Source organism: Lepus europaeus, chromosome 10 (assembly GCF_033115175.1).
Source record: "Lepus europaeus isolate LE1 chromosome 10, mLepTim1.pri, whole genome shotgun sequence".
Classification (NCBI taxonomy): Eukaryota; Metazoa; Chordata; class Mammalia; order Lagomorpha; family Leporidae; genus Lepus; species Lepus europaeus.
Genome location: NC_084836.1, coordinates 77,350,259 through 77,371,270, shown reverse-complemented (window position 1 = coordinate 77,371,270; position 21,012 = coordinate 77,350,259). Strand labels below are relative to the sequence as shown.

The 21,012-nt window shown below is 41.8% G+C and overlaps 1 pseudogene; it reads left to right on the top strand.

Moving 5' to 3' along the window:
* LOC133768105 (coiled-coil domain-containing protein 115-like) overlaps positions 1 to 17,352 on the top strand; it is a 29,678-nt pseudogene extending 12,326 nt beyond the window's left edge.
* Positions 17,353 to 21,012: the final 3,660 nt, after the last annotated feature.

Below are 21,012 nucleotides of genomic sequence, written 5' to 3'. Positions count from 1 at the left end.
CATTTGAACTGAAAGTAATATACTCTGACAATGGAATGAAGTTCTTTAATTGAGTTCCTTTTCAACAGGAGCTAAATAATTAAATATATGGATTTTTTAGAGGATATTTAAATAACAAATTGATTCTAAATGATCTTCTAATTCATGATTTTGTGATTTTTAGAACATATATGACAAGCACAGGCTCAAAATATTTTGTAGGCTGCTCTGATTGTGATAGTATATATGACTGCTTTTTCTTATGAATCAGTGTCAAATTCCTTAAAAGTAGGTTTCCCTAAGTAGAAGTTGCAGTTGGGCAAGGAATCTTGGTACCTGACTTCCAGAACTCCATGAACAAAAATTGAGGCAAAAAGGGAGAGAGAGGGAGGGAGGAAGGGAGAGGGAAACCACTGCACTGCTACACTACTTCTTGGGGAAAGACAAGGCATGTTAGTATGTTGCAGGTTCTGAAAAGCCCTGTGTTAAAAGGAAAAAACATAGCATAACTCTTAAACTCTGCAATGAGACTATTCAAAGTCCTGCACTGTACATATTTTCCTAACTTTCCAGCCTCAGTCTATAGACCTTCCTATCAAATCTCCACTCCAACCACCCAGGAACTGTTGTCCACATTTTGGCCCTGGCAATCTCCTCTCTGTAAGAGGTTTTAATTCCTGCACCTTCCCAAAGGGGTCTCCCTTTCTGAAGCAAATAGAGAGAGCCCCTCTCAGGTTCACACTCATCTGTCAGAGGCTCCAAGTGGATCTATTTCATCAATTTCCTCATTAGCTCTTGGCCACACACAAGAATATAATACATTCTGATGTGCCTCACAATAACCTACTGTGATGCTTCTCACCAAGTAGGTGTGTACAGTAAGCCTGTTTCAGATTATCCAAGGAGCTAGAAACAGAAGATGACATACCCATGCTGTGGTCAGTGTCGATATGGTTACTATTAAGGGCAGGACCTTCTTTAATCTTGGAAAGTAAATGGGGAAGGTACTGTCAAACCCTGACCAGCATTGTTTAGATGCAGCAGTACTGTAATTTGTATCGAATTTTTCCTGAACAAATTGTTCTGTCTTTTAGTGTGGTCCAAACTGGATGACTGACCCCTAAATGGAAGGGTGGCATTGAGAAGAGAGATCACTTTATTCCCATGCATGAACTGTGCTTTCATTGTTTGTTATTCTGTTTTCATTGGAGACATTTGGCTATACATTTGCCTGCACCTAGGCACCGAGATTCTCCTCACACACTGGTCTAACTTTGGGAATTTTCTCTGTAAATAAATTGAATAATATATCTAGGTCTTCCTGTCAACTTGAGCTAGAGTGCAAAATAGCTTTCAACTCAGGCTTGGAGGAAAGTGCTGATGTCTCCCTAAACCACATCAGTGTCTGACAGTGACCACCCCTTTAAGAGTTAGCAAGTACCTGGCCTTTTTTAAAAAAAAATACTCTTTTTATTATCCCCTAAATATTATCCTTCCAGAAAAATACAATGAAACTCTCTCCCAAAACTAGAGTTGCAAGAAAATCATCTGTGGAATTTCCTTAGACAAACTGAGATGTCCAAAATGACATCATAAAAAAGGGATGAATTATCCTTAAACAAGGGGAGTGCAAAGAAAAGTAATTTTACTGAATAATAATTATTTTCCTTACAGAATTTTATGTCATTACTTCTCTTTTATTTGTCCATATTGCATAATTAATAGCTGAATGCAGGAAATTAAAGAAATTCATTTTCTGAAAACAATGGGTATTATTAACAAGTTATTCTAAAGTTTTATTGAGGAAATGATGCTATGTTTCTGGAGAGATTATTCCAGCCACCTCAAGAGTTCTTTTATTTTTTTCTGGTCGAAATAAAATTAGAAAATAATTGACGTTTAAAAAGGTTACTGAAGTGGTTTGTGCTTGTAAAATCCATATATTGTTGTCTTTCTTCAAAAAGGATTCATAGAAGAATTAGTTAATTTTTCATTTTTCATTGTATTTGTTTCATCTACAGCAGTAATACCAACACTTAGGAGCATAATATAATTTAGCCTACCCCTCCTAGTGGTTAATATCAAATCCCTGAAGACCTTTGATTCAGTATCAAAGGACTTTACCACCTATTCTTTCCTTGACAAACATTTCACCAGATTACCCTACATTCATAACTTCATCTAGCTCCAGATAAGGAGTGGGAGTAGGCTGTGGCCTACTGAACTGTTAGCGTCTTAGTGGAAGAATGCTCACATATTTGGAAAAGGGTGCAACTCTCATCAAGATGTTTGAATCTCTCAATATTCAGGCAGTGGCTACCACAGGCTGTGCCTTTTTTCCTCAGTTTGGTGGTTGCTTATTCTCTGCTATCATTCTTGGGTACTAACCAGTCCACCAGTCTTCCCAGTGGTTCTGTGACTACTTTGTTACGGTCTTTTATCCATGTCCCCTTAAGAGACTTACCAAGCATACTTCGTGTCTGTCCAATAATCTGTTTTTCCTTATTTTCAACTGTTCTTTCTTCTCCTGATATCTTTTTCTCTGAAATATTATCTTCTCTTCTCCAGATAAAAGGGTTTTGTGGGTGATTTTACCCACATTTTAGGAGAGTAAGGACACATCTCTCTACATGTTGTTGAGGCTCTGATGCCTAGTACGATGCCTAGAACATAGGAGACATTTGTAGGCTACACAGGCTGTTGTAACAAAATACCAGTCACTGAATTGCTTAAACAATAGAAACGTATTCCTAACAGTTCTGGAGACTGAGAAGCCCAAGCCCAAAGATGCTAGAAATGTAAGTCCCATCCGAGGCACCTTCCCCTTGGACTGTGGGCAGCCGTCAACCCACTGTGGGCTCTCGTGACCTCTTCCTGTTCAGACAAGGAGAGAAACAGAGAAATCTCTCTGGTATCTCTTCCTGTAAGTTCATTAATCGCATCGGGCCAAACGCATTCTGTTGTCTTCACCTAATCTAACCCTAATTACCTAATTGCCTACCTTCCAAAAGTCATGTTTCCAAATACCAATGCATTAGAGGTTGGGGCTCCAACACATTAATTTGGGGAGGGGATGGGATAAAATCACTGCAAACACAGTTTGGGCAAATACTTTTGACTAAACCATTGGATATTTAATTTTACATTTCATTAAATTAAAATTCAAGTCAGTTTCTCAGCTGATCACATTTCATGTGTGTAATAGCCCCAATGACCACAGCGTTGGACAGCACATATATAGAACGTTTCCATCATCATAGCAAAGTCTATTGAGAAGATAGATACTAAGAAACTGTGTGTGTCTGCTTGAGAACCTCTGCTAGATGTAATCTTTACCCATCTGGGTCTCCAATATTCCCTTGTGGACAGCGCTGGAAGTTCCTTTTGCCTGTCTGCTATATCCCGCAATAACTGTGTTTTCGGCATTTTTAATAAGTTAAAGAACTTTTTGTGTATTGTTTTTGACTCGTTCCTTTTTCTGCTACAATTCATGACCAAATCTTACCAACATATCCCTAAAATTCTGTCACTTTCCTGTTTCATTTTTTATTTCTTTTCTTCTTTGAATAAGTCACCACCATCTTTTCCTGGACTATGTGTCAATCATTTCCTACCAGTTTGCCCAAATTCCCTTTTGCCTTTTCCAATAAAATTTTCCCTACAGAACTCAAAGTAGTCTTTAAAAAGGCAAATCAGATTATAACTTTCCATTGCTGAAGTATTTTCAACCATGCTTAACAAAAAATCCAAACTCTCAACAGGAACCCCACCTACATCTCCAACCTCATCTCAAGCCATTCCTTCTCTTGATCACTACCTCTACTCCCACTCCCACTTCCTGTCTATCACTGATGCTACTTCTGTCCAGAACCTCTCTTCACTCTGTCTTGGCTGGATCCTCCTTATCCATTTGGCTTCACGTTACTGTTACCTCATCAAGATAACTTCTTTGGACTTGGTCGCTCAAGGATTTTGTCCTCTTTTTACCAAGACAGAGAGTCGCAGTTATTGTTAGTCTTTACTAATTTTTGAAATTACTTTTTAAATGTCTTTATTTGAGAGCTAAAGAGAGAGTTCCTACATTGTGATTCATTGTCTGAATGCAGGACTGGGCTGCAGCAGGCTGAACCCAGGAGTTAGGAACTCAATCCAGGTCTCACACCAACATCTTCCCAACAGGGTAAGTATTGCAGGAAGCTGGAAGCTGGAGCAGAGCTGGGACTTGAACCCAGGCTCTCTGCTGTGGGATGAGGGCAGCCTAATCAGAAGCTCAAGCACTAGCAAAATGTCCAGCCCTGAAATTCAGAGTATTATATTAATGTTCATATCCTTGAATAGTATCTCACTTCCTCTCTTTGAGGTCAAAGAACTTGTCTTTCTTACTTTTTTCATTATTTCCTGATGCAATATCTGAAAGACAGTAAGTTCTTAGCATTAGTTTATAAATAAACCATGGAATATAGGAAAGGTCCTTATAAAGTTCTAGGAATATGCATTTTCTTAAAAAGCATTCATAGATTTAAAAAATTCACACTAAAATCAACTTCTTTTTTTCTTTTGACATAGTTAGACAGTGACAGAAAGAGAGAAAGGTCTTCCTTCCGTTGGTTCCCCCCCAAATGGCCGCTACAAGGACTTGGGCCATCCTCCGCTGCCTTCCCGGGCCTCAGCAGAGAGCTGGACTGGAAGAGGGGCAACTGGGACAGAATCTGGCGCCCCAACTGGGACTAGAACCCGGGGTACCAGCGCTGCATTTGGAAGATTAGCCTAATGAGCTGCAGTGCAGGCCTAAAATCAACTTCTAATTCCATTCCCTATGAACTTTTTGAAGTAACCCCTTTTGTACGTTTTAACCGATGAGCGTGTGAATGAGTGATGAATGAGAGAATGCACCAATGCCTTGATGTATTCCTCAGTGGGCCTCGGGGATGAGTCTGCCACTGTGCAACACAGGGCATCAGAGAGCCACAAAATGCCCTAGAGATGAAACAGTAGACTCTCACGTTGGGTATTGGATATACGTGGTGGCTTCTCTCCAAGGAGCTGCACAATATTTTTTTTTCTTTTTGTTCCCACACTAATAGCAATGTGACTTTTAGTGACTGAAATATATTCAATTTACAAGCCAAGGATGTAGGAAATTTGAACACTGTAACCAAACAGTAGTGAATTAAATGCAAATACTGTAATCTAGTTTAAAAGTTCTTGGCTTTTGTCATTTATATTTACAGCCTTATCACCAGTACTTCTTCTCACAAAGCTTACCTCCAGCGATCTCAGAATTCATTTATATTTGTACTACTCACCTGAGGAGGAAGTATACCTTAACTTAACTATATGGGGTCTTAATTATAATTAATGCAGGTCTCCCTTATGGGTGGCAGTATAATTAAGACCCCATACAGTTAAGAATAGGTTTCCTTACATCAACTCTGCTTATCATGAACTGTTCAACATGATTGTTATTGAAATTATAGGTCACCTGTTTGTGGATTTATGCCTAAGATCTGTCACTTCTTAACAATGGAATAATTATCTAATTTCTTTAAATGTCAGTTTTTATCACTGTAAAAATGGAAGAAAAATGGAGTTAATAATAATAGCATCTTTTTCATAGCCTGCCATGTGGGAGACCCAGAAGAAGCTCTTGGCTCCTGACCTTAGCCTGGCTAAGCACTGGCCAATGTGACCATCTGGGGAGTGAACCAGAAGATGGAAGCATGCTCTCTCCCTCTCTGTCTCTCTTTCTCTGTAACTCTTACTTTCAAAATAAATAAATAAATAAATCTTTAACAGGTGGGGAAAAAATAGCAGGTAAATCTGCTGCCTGTGACACCAGCATGCCATATGGGCACTGGTTCAAGTCCCGGCTGCTCCACTTCCAATCCAGCTCCCTGCTAATGGCCTGGGCAAAGCAGCAGAAGATGACTCATGTTTGGACCCCTGCCACCCATGTGGAATACCTAGATGAAGTCCCTAACTCAGTCCTGATCATTGGGACCCTCTGGGGAGTGAACCAGCATAACAAAGATCTCTCTCTCTCTCTCTCTCTCTCTCCCTCCCTCCCTCTCTCTTTCTCTTTCTCTCTCTCTCTCTGTAACTCTTTCAAATAAATAAATAAATCTTTAAAAAAAAAAAAAACAACAACAAAAAGTGGGACCTATTCAATGGCACAGCGGGTAAAGCCACTGCCTGCAGTACTGGCATCCCATATGAGGACTGGTTTGAGTCCTGGTTGCTCCATTACCAATCGAGCTCTCTGCTATGGCCTAGGAAAGCAGTAGAAGATGGCCCAAGTCCTTGGACCCCTGCATCTGCGTGGCAGACTCAGAAGAAGCACCTGGCACCTGGCTTTGGGTCGGCCCGTATCTGGCGATTGCAGCCATTTGAGGAGTGAACCAGTGGATGGAAGACTTACCTCTCTTCTCTCTCTCTCTCTCTCTCTCTCTCTCTCTCTCTCTCTCTGCCTATGCCTCTGGCTCTGCCTCGTTGTAACTCTTTCAAATAAATACATCTAAAAAAAGAAGTAAAACTATTGCAATTATTTGAACTTTTATGTATTTAGCATGAAGACTCCAAAACTCCAAATGCACATTTGTACAAATATTTTGTACTCAATAAATATTTGAGGAATTCTTTGGACTTCGAGGAAATCATCTTTATTGTTTAACCTTTTTAGACAGTGATCCTTTAAAAATTTCTTTAAAGGCCTCTTTCTTTATGGAGCTCTGCGAAGAGTCTGTTTTTCAGTTTTATTTGATGAAGAATTTTACTTAACTCTAATAATTGCCTCTTTTCCTCTTCCCTTTTCTTTCTTCAGAACAAGGTCACTCAGACCCCATGTTGTTCTACCTGTGGATTGTCTTTTGTGTCATCAGTTCCTCCTCTACCTCATCTGGGATCTGAAGATAGACTAGGGTCTCTTTGAAAAGAATGCTGGAGAAAACACTTCTCCAAGAGGAGATTGTGTACCCCCCAAAAGTAGGTGCAAGGAATGTTTGTGTTTGTTTAAAAAGAAAAGTTACTTGTATCACTGACTAAATCTTACTGCAATATAGATTCAACCTCTAGTTATTCTAACCCAATATAAATAGAACAATAATTATCAAAAATACTGATTTGTTCAGTCAGCAAAAATGTATTAGGTATTTACTATGTTAGGCATTACAGGAAATAAAAACAAAGTCCCCAGGGAGACCTTAAACTATCATCTAAATAAATAATTTAAATAAACTACAACACAATGTTATAAATAACTCAACAGAAAAATAACAGTATAATTTGTGACTTATTTTTGAACATGGCATTCCCTCCTTTTTGTAAACTCCTGTTCCTCCAGTTTGTGGTACTCTCCCTAAGAAGCCTTTATTTTTTCCTGTCATACGTGGCCATTAGTCCCTATCCTTTTTTACCCTATATAAACTTCTGCAGTCATTACGTTATCTTGTAATTATCTGTTCAGATGTCCATATCTCTCACTGTCCATCATAGTTAGTTCCTGATATGTAGTACACTTAATGAAATGAATGACTAAATATTTTGGCTGAATGAGCAGTATTATGAATTCACAAAAGTAAGGAAGTGCCTGACTCAAGTTGGGTGCATCAGAAAGCCTTCCACTTTGATTTATTTCAACAAGTGTTGGTTATAATCAAATGCCAATTCAATGAGAAAATATAGATACTTCTTCAAAAATTATTTTAAGGATTTTGTATACATGAATAAAAAATGAGAGGCCAAGTTAAAAAGTCAAAAGACTGAAAGTATCTTTACACAAATGTTTTAGTTAAGAATGAATGTCCTGATTAGACCTTAAAGGAAATTGAACAACAAATTGAGAATCCTGATATGTGCATTCTGATTCTAGCTCCCCTTCTAACCAGCCATTTAATTGTAGGCACTCATACCACAGTGAATTCTCTTCTATAAGGTAAGGGTATTAGACTAGATTATCTTCTATTTTTTTTCCTAATTCTAAAATTCTGTGATAAGGAAGGAAGATATAGATTGGATAAATCATATTTTACAGTTTCTCAAAATATCATGAATACTTTAAAATATATTTCAAAAGTGTGGGAATGTGTCATATTCAGTTGTTGAGTAGGAGACGCTATTTGCAAGTGTGAGGATTGAAGACAGAGGAGAGTGCTGAATGATATGTAGAGTAACTTCAGATAAGCAAATGAAGAGGGAGATGGGGGTGCTCATTGCTAATGATCTTTTACTTCCATTATGTAATAAGCCCAGTGTGAAAATTTAGAATATATGTGTCAGACCCTCGCCAGCAACGGTCCAACGCAGTCACGACACGGTCACTGTTCATCGGTTCTCAAGGAACTTTTACTTGTGGGGGCAGAAGGAAAGTGGGGAGAGGAGAAAAGAGGAAGGGCCGCGCCGGCCCGCCCAGATCCCAATGTCCCTTTATGCTGATATCGTCCAATCAGATGAAAGGGCGCGTATAGCCTCAGGTCGGAAGTTCATCTGTTTCACCTGGTTCTTCCTAGTTGTTTATGCAGAGTCCATTCTGTTTCACCTGTTTCACCTGGCTGTTTTCGTAGGCCTTGTGGTCGACCGATTGCTGCAAACTATGTAGATGAGGTTCTCACAGGTGGTCAGCCTGCGGTTCCCTACAATATGACCAAGACAGTACACATTTTTATGAATTTCATTTGAAAAGAAAATCAGTCATTGAAGATAGTGATCACAAGCTGAGATAAAGCAGGCCCTTCCGTGCTTACCAGATTGTGTACCGTATAGCTGCTTGTGTTGTTCTTGCCTCAGTGAGAGCTGTGACACACATTTCCTGCTGTGAGGATTGCACAGAGGAACTGTGTGTAGCTTTACGGAAATGCTAACTAGTTTCAAACTGATGAAACTAGTTAAAGCTTCTATTCACTAATTTTATTACATAGAAACCTGTAAGTTATAACTGTTTAAAAGGGGGAGTGAATTAGCATTCAAACTGATGAGGTCTTTGCTAATTATATACTGAAGTGATCTTCTGTATATAAAGAGAATTGGAAATGAAAAAAAAAAAACCTGGTGTTAAAATGGAAATGGCATAGAAAATTAATTAATTTGAAAAAAAAATTATGTAGGATCTCTGTCTTTAATGTGCTGTACATTGCTATTTAATGCTATAATTAGTAATCCAATGGTAGTTTTTTCACTTTATGTTGCTATATGGGCAAAATGTTGAAATCTTTACCTAATATATACTAAACTGATCTTCTGTATACAAAGAGAATTGAAAATGAATCTTTACATGAATGGAAGGGGAAAGGGAGCGGGAAAGGGGAGGGTTGCAGGCGGGAGGGAAGTTATGGGAGGGGGGAAGCCATTGTAACCCATAAGCTATACTTTGGAAATTTATATTCATTAAATAAAAGTTTAATAAAAAAAAAGAAATAAGTAAAAAGGTTACTGCATGTTTAAACCTTATCCTGGGTTAACATTCAATTGACTTGCCTATTTTACAACTCTGAAGGGGCATAGATTAAATTGTCAATTTTTCCTGGTAGAGGTGTAAATAATACTTGTTTCTTGAAAGAGAAATCCCTAGGGTTATGGTTTTATTGCCCTGTAAGACATTAGTTAAATTGTATATAACCCTGTAAGACATTAGTCAATTTGTATGTAACCAGCAATTTTATTCTAATATTCATTTACTTAATTGGCTCTATATATCATACTTATTCCCTCACTCATTTATGAATTAAATAAAATATTTGACATATATAAAAAAAAGAAGCTTTAACTAGTTTCTTTGTTATTACATACTTTTATGACCCTACAATATAAAGTGTATGTTTTCCTACACTATAATTTGCAAATTTATAAGAAGAATTTTCTGGATCACCACACCTCTTTTCATTGTTTTATTTTTTGAAAGGCAGCGTGATAGAGAGGAGAGCGAGAGACGGCTGCAATAGCTAGAACTGGGCCAGGCTGAAGCTAGGAGCCAGTAACCCCATCTGTTTCTCCCATGTGGGTGTCAGGGACCCAAGTACTTGGGCCATCTTCAGCTGTGTACCCAGGAGCATTAGCAGGAAGCTGGATCTGAAGTAGAGCATCCAAGACTCAGACTGGTACTCTGATACAGGATGCTGACATCATAAACAGTGTCTTGATACCTGTTGCACCACAATCTTGGCCCTCTTTTTATTTTATTTTATTATTTTTAAAAGATTTATCTATTTATTTGAAAGGCAAAGTTACAGAGAGAAAGAGAATCTTCCATCTACTGGTTTGCTCCCCAAATGGCTACAGAGGAGAGGCTGGGCCAGGCTGAAGCCACGAGCCTAGAACTCCATCCAGGTATCTGGTGTGAGTGGCAAGGGCCCAGGCACTTGGGCCGTCTTCCACTGCTTTGCTCAGGAGCACTAGCAGGGAGCTGGATCCGACGTGGAGCAGCCAAGGCTAGAACTGGCACCCATATGGGATGCTGGCATCACAGGCAGAGAGGCTTTACCTACTGTGCCACAGTGCCAGCTCCCTTTTTATTTTAAAAAGGCAAATATTGGAGTAAGATTCATTTAAGCTTGAAAAGTAAAGAGGCCATTCCTGAGATCCAATGGACCTTCATTAAAAATTAAGAACACATTGGGTGGGCATTTGGTGCAGTGATAGGATACTTACATCCTCCATTGGAGTTCCCAGGCTCAAGTCCTAGCTGTGCTCTGGTTTCCAACTTCCTGCTAATGTGCACCCAAGGAGGCAGCAGGTGACAGCCCAAGTAGTTTGGTCTCTGCCACTCAGGGGGGAGACCCAGATGGAGTTCCAGACTCCTGGCTTCAGCCTGGCCTAGCCTCAGTGGGTGCTGGTATTTGAGGGCTGGACCAGAAGAAGCTGTCTCCTCTCTTTGTCTCAACACCTTTTGAATAAATAAAAATCAAAAGCACAGCTATATAAACCTTAAAATCAGTTACTGGAGGCTGATGTTGTGGCACAACGAGTTAAGCCACTGCCTACAACACTGGAATTCCATATGTGAATCACAGCTGCTCCATTTCTGATCCAACTTCCTGCTAATGTGCCTAGGAAAGCAGTGAAAGATGGCCCAAGTGGTTGGACTCCTGCCACTCATGTGAGAGACCCAGATGCAATTCCAGGCTCCTGGCTTTAGCCTGGCCCATTCCCACTTGTGTTGTAGCCATTAATAAAATCTTAAAAAAAAAACAAAACAGTTCTTGATGACTAGATATGCATAATTTTAAGTAGGACATTCCATGTGCAGGAACCATTTTTATTATCTCCATATTCAAACTTCACTTTTCTGTATCAGTTCCCACATCCATCAACCATACACTACTTTTTTTATTATTTATTTTTGTATTTGAAAGACTTGGAGATCCACTGGTTCACTCCCCAATTATTTGGTCACAATGCCCTAGGACTGGGCCAGGCCAAAGCCAGGAGCCAGGAGCTTCATCCAGATCTCTCCTATCAGTACAAGCACTTGGGCTATCCTCCACTGCTTTCCCAGCCATTAGCAGGAAGTTGGGCCGGAAGTGGAGCAGCCAGAATTCAAATTGGCACCCATCTGGGATGCCAACATCAGAGGCAGAGGCTTTACTCACTATCCCACAGCACCAGCCCCTAGACTGACTGCTAAAAGCATGTTTAAGCCTAACAATAAGTATGCTGAATGTGGATTTATCAAAGAATTGCATTATCACCATATTAGGAGGATGCAGACTGGAACAGGAAGATTTATCAATGTGTTAAAACCCTCTTAGTAACCCTAATAAAATATATCATAATCATAAGTCAATAGATAATATTTAAAATTGACTATAAGATAGAGTAGCATGCATATCTTATTTAATTATAAAGAGGATAAAAAGTAGAAGAAATAAAGTGAAAATTTTTGTCTCTTGGGAATAGAAAGAGAAAGTAGTAAAGGGGCTCCTGTGTTTTGGTTTTTTTTTAATAAATAGCCCTCTAACAGAGACTAGTACTGCTGTTTTGTTAAATTAGTTTAAATAAAACCAATCTTATGGCTTAATACACAAATATTCTGGTTCTAAAAAAATCACAAACTTTAAATACATATATTTAAAAAGCTAATTTCCTAGAGGATAAACAGACAAAACCATGCCTTGCAGTTCTGCTCTGCTGGCAGTTTATGTACTTGAAGCTTATAATAGCTAAAACTCGACTCCTAAAGTGTGTGTACTCCTACCTGGGGGTATGAGTTGAGCACTGTCTTCTGCTAGTGAAAATAGAACATTCCTAAGTTGCACCCTGTGTGCGATAGCCACGCTTTATTTCATTCACTGATGTCAGGAAGCAAGGCAAGAAACAGGTGTTCTGGCATAGCAGAGTAAGGCCCTTCCTGGGGCACCTGCATCCTGTATCAGTGCTTGGGATTGAGTCCTGCCTCTGCTTCCAGTCCAGCTTTGTGCGAATGCTCTTGGGAGGCAGCCGCTGATGACCCAAGGTCTTGGGTTCTTGCCATGCACATGGGAGACCTGGATAGATTCCCAGACTCCTAGCTTAGCCTGGTCCAGCCCTGGTCATTGTGGGCATTCTGGGAATGAACCAGCAGATGGAAGATCCCACTTTCGTCTTTCTACCTTTCAGATGAAATAAATAAGTGCAAATAGCACAGTTAATAATCTGCTTATCTTTTCTAATGCTAGCACTTTAGTCATTAGCTATCATATCCCTGTTAGAATATGTTTCAGTCAGTAATCCCATCTGGCTCATAATTTCTGGGGCCTAGAGGAGAGTCTCATATTAAAATAAGGGAATGAAGTGTATTTGTGAAATGATCACTCAAATTAAGTAACACTTCATTTTGAGTATTGTACCATTTAAAAAAATGAAATTGATGCAAATATTCTTTTCTTTAAAAAATATTTATTTATTTATTTGAAAGAGTTACACAGAAAGAGAAAGAGAAGCAGAGAGAGAGAGAGAGAGAGAGAGATCTTCCATCCGCTGCTTCACTCACCAGTTGGTCGCAATGGCTGGAGCTGTGCCAATCCAAAGCCAGGAGCCAGGAGCTTCGTCCGGGTCTCCCACATGGGTGCAGGGACCCAAGAACTTGAGCCATCTTCTACTGCTTTCCCAGGCCATAGCAGAGAGTCGGATTGGAAGTGGATGCACTACCGGTGCCCGCATGGGATGCTGACACTGCAGGCAGCGGCTTTACCTGCTGAGCCACAGCACCAGCCCTGGAAATAGTCTTAAAATATAGTATGTACTTCTTCCCCAAATGAAATATAAATCTTTTTCCTCTTGAACCTGTGCTTATTGGTGAGAAATTTGTGAATCTTGTTGGTGATAGAAGTGCTTATTTTTGAGAAATGTGGTGGGAGGCCTACTCAATTTGTTTATTATTCCTCAGGCTTACTACTACTGTGCATCATAGAGGGTGTGATACTACGCTTTGCCTGGACCATGCAAATCTCCATTACCTCCACGACTGTGTTGCCTCATTCTGGAGACATCATTGCCACTGTCTTTGCACCCTTTGAGGTTTTCTGGTGAGCAAATTGCTGAAAAGTTTATCAAAGATTCTTCTTACCTGAATGATGCCATAGTACATACAGATTAGAGTTTATTATAACATACAAGGGTAATTACAAATGTGGAAAAGTGGAATTAAAAAATAAGTGTATATTATATAAAATTTTTGAAATCTACAAAGTTTTTTCATAATACACGTTGAACATTTTGAAGACCCTCCATATGCACAGATTTATTTTTCTTTTTTTTTTAAAGATACATTTTTTATTAATTTGAAAGAGAGGCAGAGACACACAGAGAGATTGATTTTCCATATGCTGGTTCACTCCCCAAATGGCTCACTGGCAAAGGCTGGGCCAGACTGAAGCCAGGAGCAAGGAGCTTCCTCCAAGTCTCCCACGTGGGTGCAGGGGTCCAAGCACTTGAGCCATCTTCTACTGCTTTCCCAGGAGCATTAGCATGAAGCTGGATTGGAAGTGGAGCAGCAGGGACTTGAATTGGTGTCCATATGGGATACTGGCATTGCAGGCATTGGCTTTACAAACTACACCACAATGCCGACCCCAGAACTTTTAACCAGAATTCTTGGAAGGAAAAAGGAATATTGTGCTCAATTACTTGGAGTGTTAGATTGGGCTGCAGCAAGAAGCATGCCAGGGGTGGGGTGTGTGTGTGTGTGGAAATACAAGGAGACATCTGTGGAGCACATATGCATAGATTTCAAAATTATTTTGCACCAAAATACCCTGATCTTTAATGCTATTTTCCACGAGCCTTTTAAAATACCTTCATACTTGCAAAGCTTAGATGTTCCAGCTTTTCCAAATTTCTGTCAGTCCCAGAGATGGAACATCCTACTTGAGGGATTGAGAGGTTATCTCTTACAAAGCAAAACAGGGACTGGCATTGTGGTACAGTGGAAGCCTGGGTTGAGTCCTGGCTGCTCTGCTTCTGAAACCTCTCCCTGCTGATAAACCAGGGAAGACAGTGGAAGATAAGCTAAGCACTTGGGTCCCTGCCACCCAAATGGGAGACCCAGATGGAGTTCCTGGCTCCTGGTTTCAGTCTGGTCCATCTCTAGCCATTGTGGCCTTTTGAGGAATAAACCAGCAGAGGGTAGAGCTTTCGCTATCTTCTCTCTCTCCCTCCCTCCCTCCCTCTCTCTCTCCTTGTCTATAATTCTGCCTTTCAAATAAATAAATCTTTTTTAAAAAACCAACGAAGTTAAAATAGCAATTGATGGTGATTTATATGCTTTTTTAGAATTGGGCTCCCTTGGAAAGGTAAACATTGGGAAGCAAAAAAGCTTAATTTAGAACAGAAATTGAAATCTCTTGAAAATCAGTCTTTACAGTTTGGTAGTCTGAATTATTCAGCCCAATGATGCCAACAAAAATGCTGGATAAAGTAGTTTCATAATTCTCAGAGCATCAACCATTTGACAAGGTAGCCAGTAACCTAAATGAAAGCAGGAACCCCTTTGCCTTCATGACTTGAAAACAGTCAAGATCGGTCATCCTGGCTTTCCTTTCTCTGACTTCAGTCTTCTTGGCCCATCTTGTGGCTGCCCATTTTATATTAATGCCTGCCTTATCTCAGGCTCTTTGGGTGTATTTCTGTGAGGGCACTGTGTGGAAACTTGAGAATAAACTCAGTCAGCGGCATGCATTTGAAAGGCGTGAACTATCTTCTCTGAGTGCAGGGACCACCAATCAAAACCCTGTCCTGATCAATGACGTCTGCAATCATGCCAGCCTGCCGGCACGAGGCCCACTTGGCCAAGTTCCTCAAAGCTCCTGAACATTATGTCTCTGAGTTAGGCCAGAAGCTCAATTTGCAATTTTAATGGAAGATTTTGCTGATGTTGTGGAACAGCAGGTAAAGCCACCACTTGACACCAGCATCCCTATTGGAGTGCTGGTTCAAGTCCTGGCTGCTATTTTCTGTCCGGGTCCCCACTACTCTCCCTGGGAAAGCAATGGAAGATTGCCCAAGTGCTTGGGTTCTGCCACCATGTGGGAGACCCTGATGGAGTTCTGGCTTCTGCCTGGTCCAGCCCTGGCTGTTGTGGCCATTTGGGGATTGAAGCAGCAGTTGGAAGATCTTTCTGTCTGTGTCTCTGCCTGTCTCTCTGTCACTCTGTCTTTCAAATAACAAATACATTTTTTTTAAGTGTATAGCTCAGTAAGTTAGAAAAAAAAATCTAAAAAACTGTAAATCAAACCTGAAAGAAAGTGGAAGGGAATACAAAAACAGAAAATAAGGAAATAGAAAACAAAGTTAGAAAATATTAACAAAGCCAAAGTTAGCTTTTTAAAAAGACTAATATTACTGATAAAATGCTTGGTTGTGGGGGGTGGTGCTGTGGTACCCACTTCCAGTGCCAGCATCCCATCTGGGCACTGGTTCATGTCCGGCTGCCCCTCTTCCAATCTAGGTGTCTGTTTATGGCCTGTGAATGCAGTGAACGTGGCCTAAGTGCTTGGGCCCCTGCACTCGCGTGGGAGACCTGGAAGAAGCTCCTGGCTCCTGGCTTCAGATTGGCCCAGCTCCTGCCCTTGGGCCATTTGAGGAATGGATCAGAGGATGGAAGACTTCACTCTCTGTCTCTCCTTCTATCTGTAAGTCTGCCTGTCAGATAGATAAATAAATAAATAAATCTTAAAAATATAAAAAAAAAAAATTTAAGTGCTTGGTTAGGTCACGTGACGTGGGACGGCCGTTAACAAAGATGTCGGCCCCCGAGGGCTTCCGGAGCTGCTACCAACGGGCGATAAACTGCTGAAGCAGTCATGACTGGGGACTCGAGAAAACCTATCGGCTGTAACAGTAGCACAGAGGCTAATTGGGAAGGTACCTGAAGGCGCCTTCTGTGATTAAAGCCACTCTTTCCCGAATCAAAATGGTTGCCAAACGGCTTCGCCTTTTTCCTTTGCTATAGCGGTAAGCTGATTTTTAAAATGCCACCGCCTCCACCTTTAGCCCTCGTAGACTGTGCAACTGGTTGGTCTGCTTGGGGCATTAATTGGGGAACTCGGTTCCTATACTTCTGGGGTGATGTGATCAGTCTAGATACTGTTGGCATGTCCGGGTCCTTGGCTGGGGACGCCTCCTTGGGGGCGTATCCCGCACGCCGATTGGCTCTCACCCCAGCGCGGCTGGCGGTGATTGGGCGACCTAAAGGAGTCGGCTCCAGACCCGATCCTCGGCCCACCTGAGACCCGAGTATGGCGGACCCGTGGCTGCCCGGGACGTGCGGGCGGAACTGGATTCGCTGATCCTGCAGCTGCTCGCGGACCTGGAGGAGCTGGAGGCGAAACGGGCGGCGCTGAACGGCCGTGTGGAGGAGGGCTGGATGTCGCTCGCCCAGGCGCGCTGCGCCATGGGTGTGCAGTCGGTAGGCCCCCTGCAGTACGCCTCCCGCACGGAGCCCCAGCTGTGTGTGTGAGCCAGCGAGGCCCCGGGCGGACCCCAGCCGGCGCCCGGATCCCGGAGGAGGCGGGGCCCCGCGAGGCAGCTCTGCGCCGGGGCCCCACCAAGACGCAGGAGCCTGAGCCCCAGCGCCCCAGGACCCCCTGAACTGGTTCGGAATCCTGGTTTCTCCGTCTGCGGCGGGCGCAGACCAGCTTCCGGGATGGCCTGCAGCTGGCTGGAGACATTGCCCCCCTCCAGATCCGCTTAGCTGGGGTCAGAGGCAGCTCCGGAGGCGCAAACCAGCTTCCGGGATGGCCTGCAGCTGGCTGGGGACATTGCCCCCCTCCGGATCCGCTTAGCTGGGGTCAGAGGCAGCTCCGGAAGCTCCCGGAGAAACTCGGGCAGCTTGAACCGGGGCCGGGGCCCGGAGCACAGCCGTCCTGGGCTGCGGCCGCCTCGCCTGCTGTCTGCCCTCCTTCGTGAGGAGCCCCTGCCCCTGGCCGCAGCCCGGCTAATGCCCTCCTTCCCATGTCCCTGCTTTCCACGTTTGCAACTCGGGTCGAAGAGGAGGATGTCGAAAATGGCGGCTTTGAGACCGCCTCGAGGCCCGTGTTGCGTGAGGCGGGCGCACAGAGTCAGATGGGCCAGCCGAGGCTCCGCTGTGGGCGACCAGGAGCAGTGCGCCGGGACACTGGCTCCTCAGGGGCCCAGGGCGGCTGCAGGCAGTGAAAAGCCAGCACCGCCGTCAGAATTCCCCCACCGCGGTGGTCAGGGGCCTGTGAGAAGAGGCCTTCGGGCTTTACCTTACCCCGAGCAAGGCCGGGCCTCTGGTCACGTGTTGAGGGGCAGCTGTGTTTCCTTGTGCGGGAACTCTGCCCTCGCTTCATTTTTCTGCTGAGTTGCTGGTCTTTTCGGCCATGTCTAGGAGCTCTTTCTGTTTGGGGGGAATTCGTTCTTTGTCCATAATACCAGCTGTAAAATGTTTCTTCCCGGTTTGTCTTTTAACTTGGCTTGTGGGGTTGCTCTTTAAAACTATTATGAGGCCGGCGCTGTAGCTCACTAGGCTAATCCTCCGCCTTGCGGTGCCAGCACACCGGGTTCCAGTCCCGGTTGGGGCGCCGGATTCTGTCCCGGTTGCTCCTCTTCCAGTCCAGCTCTCTGTTGTGGCCCGGGAGTGCAGTGGAGGATGGCCCAAGTGCATGGTCCCTGCACCCCTATGGGAGACCAGGAGAAGCACCTGGCTCCTGGCTTCGGATCAGCACGATGCGCCGGCCTCAGCGGCCATTGGATGGTGAACCAACGGCAAAAAGGAAGACCTTTCTCTCTCTCTCTCTGTCAAAAAAACAAAAACAAAAACAAAAACAATTGTATTATGAAATAAAACATCCATCGAATTGCACAAAAAAAAAATAAATAAAGTGCTTGGTTAGACTGATCAAAAGAGGAAAGAAGGCACAAATTACAAATATCAGAAATCCTAGTGATTTTTTAACAAGATAAAATGAGTATTATGTTCAACGTTATGCCAGTAAAATTAAAAATCTCAATAAAACGAAAAAACTCTATAAAAAAGCAGTTTTCCAAAACCTGTAAAGAAGAAATAGAAAATCTGATAAATTTCTGTTAAAACAATTAAATCCATATTAAAATACTTCCCACAAAGAACATTCCAGGCCCAAGGAATTCTTCCAAATTTTCGAGGAAAAAATATTATCAATTTTACATAAAACTCTTCTAAAGAGAAAGGACAATAAAGAGTGCTTCCTAGGTTGTTTTATGCAACCAGCATGACTGTGATTTCTGAATCTACAAAGATACCAAAAACCATCAATCTGTGTCATGTATAGAGTTGCAAAAATCCTGAACAAAATATTAGCTGGTAATAGTCCAACAGTATATAAAAAGGGTAATATATCACAAATCAGGTTCCTTTTATAAACAATAAGATTTAACATCCAAAAATCAGTATGTATAATTTAACCACATTAATTGAATAAAAGGGAAACAGTATAATATATATAGAAAAGATAATTGCTAACAGTATCTGCTCCTGAGAAAAATAGGTATTTTCTGCAAAAAACAAAACCCATAATCTTTATCATATTAAGCAGTTAAATACTGTAAGCTTTCCCTTAAGGTCATACATGAGACAAGTATGAGTGCTGTTACCACGGTTGTTTTACATCTTACTGCAAGTGTAGTTAGTGAAATAAGGAAAATTCATAGAATTCATAGAAGATGCATTTTGTATAAAAACTTTGTGTGGATTTCCAGCCAGTTCTTTCTTTTCCCTATGTACTGCTTCATAAACTTATATATAAGTTTATATATATATGTTTATGTACATATATATGTACTTGGTTTATATATATACTTGATTTATGAAAAGGATAGCTATGTAACAATGGAGAAATAGAGGTGTTTTATGTGTTTATTTTAAAGCTTTTATTTATTTATTTATTTGAGAAGTAGAGTTACAGATAGGGAGAGACAGAAACTTCCATCTGCTGGTTCACTTCCCAGATGCCCACAATGGCTGGAGCTGAGCCGATCTGAAGCCAGGAGCCAGAGCTTCCTCCAGGTACAGGGACCCAAGCACTTGGGCTATCTTCTACTATTTTCCCAGGCCACAGCAGAGAGCTGGATCGGAAGAGCAGCCTGGACACAAACCGGTGCCCATATGGAATGCCAACGCCACAGGCAGTGTCCTAGGCCACCATGCCACCGTGCGAACCCTAGAGGCATTTTAATAGATGAGTCAACTGTGTATCCATATAGAGAAGAAAAATGAATCCTAACTTTAATGTATGTGAAATTGTCTCTAGATAGATGGCAGAGCTAAATATGAAAGGCCAATTAATAAACTCTCCAGAAGTGAATATTAGAGAGGGTCCTAAAGGTGACTACAGTACCTGATGATGTGCATTGTATCTCTGGATGGTAATTACACAGTGTGATCGGTTTCTGACAACTAAACTGTACACTTAGGATTCGCATGCTTTTCTATATTTAATGCCATCCTTCAATTAAAATGTTTATTTAAAACACAAAGGATTGCTTTCAGAAAAGTGGCAGACTGACAGCTGACTTCTGAACACCAACAATTAAAGTGAGAATTCATTCAAATCAAGTCTTCAGTGAAACTAACTGCCTACCTGGAACTCTACCCAGAGAAAATCTCTCTCACAGGTGAGACAATACAAGGATATTTTCAGATAGGTACATGGCATTCCTCTGAGTGAGGATGAACAAACATTTCCCAATCTAATAACATAGACACTGGAAACAGCAAGATAGACCTGAAAGATAAAGAGTGATCAGAAATGTCTCCACACCATCTGGTCAGCTCACTTACCCTTCCTGACTCTGGCACCATCACGTCCACCACACTCCCCCCACCACCAGGCAGTTCTTTCTCTTTCCTGTGTAGTGCTTCATAAACTTAGAAAAGAAAAAAATTCTAGTTAAAAATTCCATTCTTTACTCATATTGTTTCTCAAAAAAAAGAAAGTCATTTGCTTAATAATAGAATCAAATGTTTTCTCCCCATTTGAACCTACTGTCCCCTTGCAATGACTGCGCTTCTTTCTGCTGTCCTTTACAGCAAATTCAAGAAGTGTCTGCACTTGCTATCTCCATTCTCACTTCTCTCCTATTCTTTTTCTTTCTAAAGATTTATTTATTTATTTGCAAGGCAGAGTTACAGAGAGGCAGAGGCAGAGAGAGATCTTCTATCCACTGGTTTGCTCCCCAGATGGTTACAACAGCTGGAGCTGGGCCAATACAAAGCCAGGAGCCAGGAGCTTCTTCCCTGGTCTCCCACATGGGTGCAGGGGCCTAAGCACTTGGGCCATCTTCTGTTGCTTTCCCAGGCTATAGCAGAGAGCTGGATCAGAAGTGTACCTGCTGGGTCTCAAATTAGAACCCATATGGGATGTCAGCATTGCAGGTGGCAGCTTAACCCGCTATGCCACACCCCCCATTCTCTTTAATTCAACTGAAAGTTTTGCTAATTATCTGTAATAATAATAGCAGTAGCAGAAAACACTATATCATGCCTGCTCTGTATCTGGACTGTCCTAAGCTCCTTACACTTATTTATGAATCCTCATTGTAATTTGAGATAGGTACTGTTGTGGTTCC